The sequence below is a fragment of the Colobus angolensis genome, unplaced genomic scaffold (genome assembly GCF_000951035.1).
Source record: "Colobus angolensis palliatus isolate OR3802 unplaced genomic scaffold, Cang.pa_1.0 Scaffold27, whole genome shotgun sequence".
NCBI classification, from domain to species: domain Eukaryota; kingdom Metazoa; phylum Chordata; class Mammalia; order Primates; family Cercopithecidae; genus Colobus; species Colobus angolensis.
In genome coordinates this window covers 14,111,434-14,120,932 of record NW_012115932.1, presented here as the reverse complement: position 1 = coordinate 14,120,932, position 9,499 = coordinate 14,111,434, and positions in this window count along the sequence as shown.

Here is a 9,499-nt window from a genome sequence, read left to right as displayed (position 1 = left end):
AGAGCAGGGAATGTTTTCACTGCTGTATCTTCTATACCCAGATCAGCATGTGGCATAAAGTAAGTGCTAAGAAAATGTTGACTGAATCAAATCAGAGCTAGAAGGACCCTCTCCCCTCACTCCGCAGATGAGCTATTTCATCCTTTTCATCTTATAAGGAGAAACTTTCCCTAGTTAGCATAAAAGGCCACCATTTGCACTGTAGCGAATGCAAGTGGCAGCTCCTGGAGCCCACACAGCTCAGGGGACTATACTGTGAATGGCTCATGGAGTTGTGCAGTAGGGCGTCCTTGGACAAGCACAAGCCCGACAGTTTAGATTCCGACTCCGCCACTTATTGCCAATGGGATATGAACTTCAACTCTTTGTGTGTCAGTTCTCTCATTTACAAGATGGGGATGGTAGAACTTGTTATGTAGGATTGTTCTAAGGATTTGGTAATATACACAAACTGCATAGCAATGCAACTTACACATAGTAAGTGCTCAAATATAAAAATAAGACTTTGTGTATCTATGCCTGATAAGAGTGTAAGTCAGATGCTGAGAGATACATGTAGACGCGATAGCAGGTAAATTAGTAAGTGGTAACCACTACTAACCCTAGCTAAGTGGTCACAAAAACCTTCAGGGCTAGATGGGTCACTAAGTGAGGGAAGCAGGCAGAGTGGCCACAGGAAGGGAGTGCTCCACTGAATGGGTTAGCTGCTGCTCAGCTCCTGCCGTAGTTTGCCAGGGGAAGCTTGGTTCAGCATGGCCAGAGCTTCCTACTTTTCAGAGATGCCTAAGTCCTGATATTTGCCTGAAATCTCACAAGTTTCAAATATTGGCGGCTAATTCATTCAGTGCTATTGAACGAGCCCCAGCAAGTGTTCTAACCAGCTTTGTCACTTCCCAGTGTGAATTCCAAACATCTGCTTTTCTTTTAATCAGCTTCACTGAAGTGTAATTTACCTGCAATAAAATGCATCTACTTTAAGTGTACAGATCCATGAGTTTTGGCAGATGTATATACTCATGTAATCATCAAAATAATCAAGATATAGAATGTTTCCGTCATTCCAGAAGGTTCAGCAGGGTCCTTTCCCAAACAATATTCACCTCTGCCCCCACCCCAGCCCCCGACAACTACTGATTTACTTTCTGTCACTAAAGATTTACCTTGCTTACTCTAGAATTCAATGTAGATGGAGTAATACAGAATGTACTTTTTTGTGTTTACTTTGTTTTACATAGCATGATGTTTAAAAATTATTTTTGTGATTCAATAAGACTTGTTTTATGGCTCAGCACATGGAGGATATACCATATGCCCTTGAAAAGAATGTGTATTCTGTACTGTTAGATGTAGTGTTCTGTAAATACTAGGTCAAGGTGGTTGCTAGTGTTGTTCAGATTCTCTGTCTTTACTGATTTTTTGAGCTATTTGTTCTGTTGATTGGTGAGCGAAGGATGTTAAAATCTTTAAGCGAGTGTGTGAAATTGTCTGCTTCTCCCTTTCATTCTGTCAATTTTTGCTTCATGTATGGAAAGCTTTTTCTATTTATGAATATAGGCCCACCTGATGAATTGATCATATAATCATTATGAAAGTCTCTTTTTTGCTCTGGTAATACTCCTGGTCTTGAGGTCAATTTTACTTGATGTTAATATGGCCATTTCTGCCTTCTTATGTTACTATTTACATCCTCAACCTGTGTTCTTTCTGTTTAAAGTGTGCCTCCATAGATAGTATATAGTTGAGTTGTTTCTAAAAATCTATTCTGAAAACCTCTGCCATTTAATTATAGTGTTTAGTTCATTAAAAATTAAGGTAATTATTGATATGGTGGGATTTAAGGCTACTATTTTATGGTTTCCTCAAATTTTGTTTTTCTTAATCATTGATTTATAGATCAATTTCTAAAAAAGATTATTTGAATATTTTTAAGAATTCTATTTCAGTGTATTCATTAGCTTTTTAGTTACACTTCTTTGCATTCATTATTTTTCTGTGGCTCTTCTAGGGATTGCATCCTTAAGTTTTCACAGTTTATTTAGAGTTAAGATTGTACCACTTCACAAAATATGTACACAATAACCTTGCACTCATAGAGACCCATTTACCTTCCCACCCCAGCCCCATGTTTTATGAAATACTGTAATTTGTATTATATCTGCATACATATAGTGTATGTAATTTGTATTTTATCTATATGCATTATAAATTCTATAATATGATGGAGGGTTTTTTTTGCTTCAGTTTGTGTATTTTTTAAAAATTAAAAAGAAAAAGTAGACTTTCATATTTACCCAGATTTTTTTTCCATTTCTAATGTTCTTCATTTCTTCTGAAAGGTTTGAGTTTCCATCTAGTATCATATCCCTTCAGCCTAAATAATTTTCTTTAGTTCAGATCTGCTGTCAATAAATTCTTTTAGTTCCTTTTATCTGAAAATGTCTTTTTATTACATTTCTTCTTTTAAAAAAAAACTTTATCAAGATATAATTTACATATCATACAATTTACCTGTTGAAAGCATACAATTCAATTTTTGAGTATATTCACAAATAAGTGTAATCATCACTACAGTCAATTTTAGAACATTTTCATTACCCCAAAAGAAACCTAATACCCTCTAGTTATCACCTCCACATCCTCCCAACCCTCGTCAGTCCTAAGCAACAACTAATCTATTTTCTGTCACTATAGATTGCCCTGTTCTGGGCTTTCCTATAAATGGAATCATAAAATATATAGACTTTAGTAACTGGCTTCTTGCAGTCAGTATAGTGTTTTCAATGTTCATCACACAGGTTGTAGCATGTATCAATGCTTCATTTATTTTTATAGCTCAATAATCCATTGTGTGGATATACCACAGTTTGTTTAACCACTTGCCCATTAATGGAGATTTGGGTTGTTTTCACCATTTGATTATTATAAATAATGCTGCCATAAATATTTGTGATTCAAGTTTTTGTACAGACATGCTTCATTTCTCTTGGGTGATATCTAGGATCTGGTTCATATGGTAACTCAATGTTTAATCATTTGAGGAACTGCCAGACTGTTTCTCAAAGTAGCTACACCATTTGACATTCCCACCAGCAGTATATGAGGGTTCTGACTTCTCTACATCTTTGCTAACACTTGTTATTATCTGACTTCTTGAATCTAGCCATCTTAGTGGGTATGAAGTAGCACCTCATTGTGATTTTGATTTGCGTTTCCCTGATTACTAATAGTATCAAACATCTTCATGTGCTTACTGACCATGTGTACATCTTTCTTGGAGAAATGTCTATTCAGAGACTTTGCTCCTTTTTAATTGGTTATTTGTCTTTTTAGAATTGAGCTGTAAGAGCTCTTTAGATAAGCTACATGCAAGTCCTTTATTAGATATATAATTTGTGAATATTTTCTCTCCTTCTGTGCATTGGTTTTTTTTTTTACTTTCTTTTTGGTGTCCTTTGATTCACACAAGTTTTTCATTATGATGTTGCTCAATGTATTAATCTTGTTGTTATTTCTTATACATTTAGTGCTGCATCTAAGAATCCTTTGCTAAATGCAAAGTCATGAAGATTTACTCCTATGTTGTCTTCTAAAAGTTTCACACTTCCAGCTCTTACATTTAAGTCCTTCCATTTTGAGTTAAATTTTGTACATGATATGATACAAAGGTCAAATTTATTCTTTTGCATGTGACTTTCCAGTTGTCCCAGGACCATTTACTGAAAAAAACTATTCTCCCCCATTGAATGGTCTTGGCACCCTCATCAAAAATGAGTTTCAATTAGATGTGTAGGTTTATTTCTAAACTCTCAATCCTATTCCTTTGGTCCTTATGCCTATCGTTGTGCTAATAGCATGCTGTCTTGATTATTGTTGATTTGCAGTCAGTTTTTCAATCAGAAAGTGTGAGTTATTTTACTTTGTCTCTCTTTTTTAGAATTGTTTTGGCTATTCTCAGCCCCTTGCAATTTTATATAAATTTTGGGATTGGCTTGACAATTTCTGTAAAGGAGCACCTAGGATTCTGGTAGGGAAGACATTGAATCTATAGTTCAATTTGGGGAGTATTGTCATTTACCCATGTTAATTCTCCTGATCCATGAACATGGGATTACATTCATTCTTGAAGGAAGGATAGTTTTATTGGTTATAGAATTCTGAGTTAACAGATTATTTTTTCTTTCAGAACTTTAAAGATGTTGTTCTATTATGTTTTGGCTTCCATAGTTTGTGCTAAGAAGTCACTATTCATGGCCTGGTGCAGTGACTCACTCCTGTAATCCCAGCACTTTGGGAGGCCAAGGTGGGCGGATGACGAGGTCAGGAGATCACGATCATCCTGGCCAACAGGGTGAAACTCCGTCCCTGCTAAAAATACAAAAATTAGCTGTGCTTGGTGGCACTCACCTGTAGTCCCAGCTACTTGGGAGGCTAAGGCAGGAGAATCTATTAAACCTAGGAGGCGGAGGTTGCAGTGAGCCAAGATCATAGATCATACCACTGCACTCCAACCTGGCAACAGAGTGAGACTGTCTCAAAAAACAAAACAAACAAACAAAAACAAAAAAGAAGTCACTATTCATTTACATAAAATGTGCTATTTTCTCTGGCTAGTTTGAATTTTTTTATGTCTTTAGATTTCAGAAGTTTGACTATGATGTGCATAGGTAAGATTTTATTTGTATTTATTTTGCTGAGGTCTGGAACCTGTAAATTGATATATTTTACCAAATTGGGGGGAAATTGGCTATTACTTTTTCAAGTATGTAGTTTTGGATCTACTTTCTTGCTTTTCTGCTTCTGAGACTCCAGTTACACACATGTTAAACCTATTGATATTGTTCCATAGGTCTAGAAATCTGTGTTCATCTTCTCTCTTCACCCCTTTCTTTAGATTGGAAAATTGTCTTCAACATTGGATTGGATAATTATCTTCAAATTGACTGATTCTTTCTCCGTCATCTCCATCCAATTGTTATGACCAGCTAGTGATTTTTAAAAGACATTTTATATGTTAGTTCTAGAATTTCTAGAATTCTGATTTTTCTATGCTTTCTTTTTTGTGCGTGATGTCCTAACTTTCCATTCATTACAATTGTCTTTCTCTTTACTTGAGAAAAATTACTGTGTTAGTTTTCTATAGCTACTGTACCAAATTACCACAGACTACTTGGTGTCTTAAGAACACAAATATATTATTTCACAATTTTGAAGGCCAGAAGTCTGCAACCAGTTTCATTGCACTAAAGTCAGTGTTGGCAGGGTTGGTACTTTCTGGAATATCTTGGGGAAATTCCATTTCATTGACTTTTTAAACTTGTTTAGCTGCCTGAATTTCTTGGCTCATGGTCCTTTCTTTATATCACTCTAGTCTCTTGCTTCTGTCTTCACAGTTCACACTCCCTCTTCTATAGTCAAATATTCCTCTGCCTCTCTCTCACAAAGACACATGTGATTGCACTTGGGATGTACATGGGTAATCCAGGAAAATTTCCATATTTTGAGATCCTTTACTTAGTCATACCTGTGAAATTTCTTTGTCATATAAGTAATATTTAAAAATTCCATGGATTAGGACCTGTGGATATTTAGGCAACATTATTCAACCTGCCACAGTCTTTCCTCTGTCACCTAATAATTCACATTCATTCCACATGAAAAATACATTTAAGCCATCTGAACATTCTCCCAAAGCCTATTATAACCACAGTTACAATAGCTACTTATCAATTCTAGTCTAATAATTCCATTATCGAGTCATATCAGGTCAGCCTTCTTTAATTTTCTTTTTAGAGTGAGTTACATTTTCCTGCTTCTTCATGTGATGAGTAATATTGGATTCTGTATTCTGGACATTGAAATGTTGTGAAAACCCTGCATTTTTGTACATTCCTCTGTAGAGTTTTGAGATTTTGGTTTTCGTTGTTTGTTTGGTTTAGTAGGCAATTAACCTGATTTGGCTCAAACTGCAAATTTTGCATTTTGGGCTGCAGCTAAAATCCAAATTGAGTTCTTTTATTCTCATCTGTCTAAAGCCCATCCTGACACACATGGTTCAGGAACCAGCCAGAGATTTGGATAAAGATAAAAGATACAGTAAAGGCCTATGGATATACCACAAAACAGGTAGCTCACATGCAGATCCCTTTTTAAAATTAACCCCACTTGAGAATTTGCCTGTTGTTTACTCTTCAGTGACTTTAGATGGTGGTGTTGTTTTGTTTTTGTTTTTCTCCACAGAGTTTACAGTTCATTATCAATTCAAAGGTAGGATCTGGTAAGAGCAATTTAGCCAGAAGTAGAGGTGCATAGTGTTTTTAAACTTTATCCATGTCATTGCAAATATCAGAATACAGATACTCTAAATATTTGTTTACAAGCTACTGTTTTTGAACACCTACTCTTCTCCAAGCACTTTGCATGATAATTTGATCTTACCAGATATGGGAGGCCAGGATTATTGCTCTCAAGTTGCAGATGAAGATCCTGAACTCAGTGGAGTTCTTATCGATCAAGGCCATACCCTCATGCTTGACTGAACTGGGTCTACCTGGTTCCAAGGTTCATGCTATTCCCACTACATCTTGCTAATCTAAATGGCAGGTTACTCTCTGAGATCTCCCTTCATACTTTACAGGAAATGGAGGGGTTGCAGAGGAGGCAAGAGTAACAGGACCACATGAGATATTTTCATTTAAAAACTAAAATAGTATCTAGTGCTTAATATTAGGTTGGCGCAGAAGTAATTGTGGTTTTTGCCATGACTTTCAATGGCAAAATCTTCTGTGCCAACCTAATAGCTGTTAATTCCCTTCCCCTTTCTGATTTCATTATATAGTGGGGCCTGGGAGTTTCACATTTCTACTGCACTTGTACATTGAAAAACTCTCTTCTGGAAATAGGTAATCCTAGCTAACGATTCAGGACATAAGAATTCTTGCGCTAGCTCTGCTGCTAACTTGCTGTGTGGCTCTGGGAAGTCCCTTTCCTTCTCTGGGCTTGGGTTTTCTCCTTTGCACAGGGAGGGAATTGGAAACCCTTGATAGTGCCTGCCAGAAACTGTGTTCTGTAATTCCTGGAGACTCTGTTTTTTGGCCTCTGAGGGAAATCTAGAGTCAGGCAAACCTGCTGAGACAGCGGGACAGGTGGCCCTGCCACCCAGGTCTTGTCTTTTCAGTCCAGGCAGCCCAGTCAACAATGCTAATGCTGTGCTTTGCCTGCGCTGGTCAGAAAATGGTGAGGGGGGCTGCTGCAGACCTTTGGGATGGTTAGAGTCCTTAGGGTGGTTTGAGCTCTCAGCTTTGAGCAGGGCCAGGAAGACAAGGTCTTCTCTGTAGCCTCTTGCTGGGGACAATGTAAACCACTTCACTCAGGCTAAAGGTAGAATCTCTGCAGGTGACAAGGGACCAGCCTTGCCTGAGGGGAGAGCCTAAGCAGCTTCATTCCCCTCTTACACCTGTCAGCAGCATCTCCCACAGGTGCTGGTCAACCTACTCCTTCCAGAATGCAAGTCTCTTAGCAGCCCTGATGGAGCAGACACCCGGAAGCCCTCACAAGAGGGACCAACTGCTCCAACAGAGGCCGATGGTGCTGTCTCCCGTGGGGAAGTGAACGGGGGGATCTGCCTTTTCCAAGTAATACACATTAATGTTTCTAGTAAGTTTTTTTTTCTGGCTGCCCGTGAATTTTTATACAGGAGAGAACACTGTTTGTAAAGCACGGGATTGAATGGATCGCCGACTGGATCTTGAACACAAGATTACAACTCCAGAATAAAAACTGTTGGCTGAGCAGTATACAATTGTATATATGGTTATGTAATGTGTTTCCATTTCCTTCCTACGCTCCCATGAAGTCCTTGTTGCTTGCAGGGAGACCAGCCTGGCCTTAACAATTTCCTTCTGCTAGTTCAGATATGAAGTGATTAACGTTTATCATATACTTAAAACCTCTTTATGGTGACTGATACAGGCAGTTATTTTCCTATGTACACAGAATGTATCAAGAAGATCAAAGAACTCTAACAAGAGGCCCCATTTCCAGTTAACACGTCTGAGTCTATTTGTGTTTAGATTGTAAAACTTCAGGAAAATCTAATGTGCTTGTTTCCCTGAACAAGAAATGTGACTTCCTAATAATATCCTATGATTGCTAAGAGACTATTAATGCAGCCAAATATCATCTTTTCCTTATGCTTTACTTTAAAATTCCAGAGAGAGGTGTGGTCAGATTTATCAATGTGATTTCCTCTCTAAGATTCTGTCTTCCAGGGGAGATTCCTTTCTCCTATGATTTTCTGCCTAGGGGAACCTCAAGATATCTATGGTACAAAAACCAAACATCTGTTTTAGCAAATAGCCAGATATCACAGTGAGGAGTATGTAAATCACCTTGATTATTTTACCATTCATCAGGGCAGAGATGGAAACCTTGTGAGTTGGGAACATTGTTTTATTTTTACCAGTATCCTTGCCTTTTAGAAGGTATCTGTTAGGAGTACTTAAAGTAAAATGGATTGCTTCTAAAATTGTGAGATGAACTATAGGGCAGCTTTTCTACTTAATTAGCTTTTTTCATTTTGTATTTTCTGTTGAGAAAAGCTGAGTGGGACCTGAGCTATCCATTCATTGAAACATGCAGAATCCGTTTAGAATTTGCTTAGAATCCTTTTAGAACTTAACTAAGAACACTGTTTCTAGCCATTCCAAAAAGTAGAGCTAGATAATTTGTAAATTCAATGTCATGTTAATTATGATCAATTTCTTGTATTCCTTTCTGTACTATGGGGATTTACCAAGCTCAACCACAGTTTATACCTCCAATAAAAGATTAACAATTAAAAAAATTCTATGTACAAGTGAGGGTAAAAACCTCATTATCTTCCCTACTCCACCCCAATGCACCACTTCCAATCTAATATTAAATCATATTGATTATGTCTCAACAATATTTTTCTATTTGTTCCTTATTTTCTATTTCCATTAGCATTATATTAGCTCAGGCTCTCTTGTTTCATTAATTAAGCATTTCTTTATTATGCATTAAGTTATTAATTCAACAAACATGTATTATTCACCTAGTAGGTACTAGGTGTTAGCAGGTGGGAATACCAGCAGTAATCAAGACTAAACCTTATGTTGGATATAGTCTTCTCACTCAAGTCACTGAAAAGCCTTTAAATAGGTCCTTTATGTATTTTCTGTCTCTACTCCAATACATTAAAAACACTATTGCAAAATTAATTTTATTTAAGCTTCATTATAACTCGAGGTAGCCTAACAATGTGGTCATAGTCTTCTTTCTAAGGTTATCTCACATTATTTTCTTAATTTTCCTACATTTTAAATAAATGCATCTGCTAGGTATACATTACCACGATCTCCAGCCTTTCCTTCAGTGGTTATGTTTTTCTTCTTCTTCTTCTTCTTCTTCTCCTTCTTCTTCTTCTTCTTCTTCTTCTTCTTCTTCTTCTTCTTCTTCTTCTTCTTCTTCTTCTTCTTCT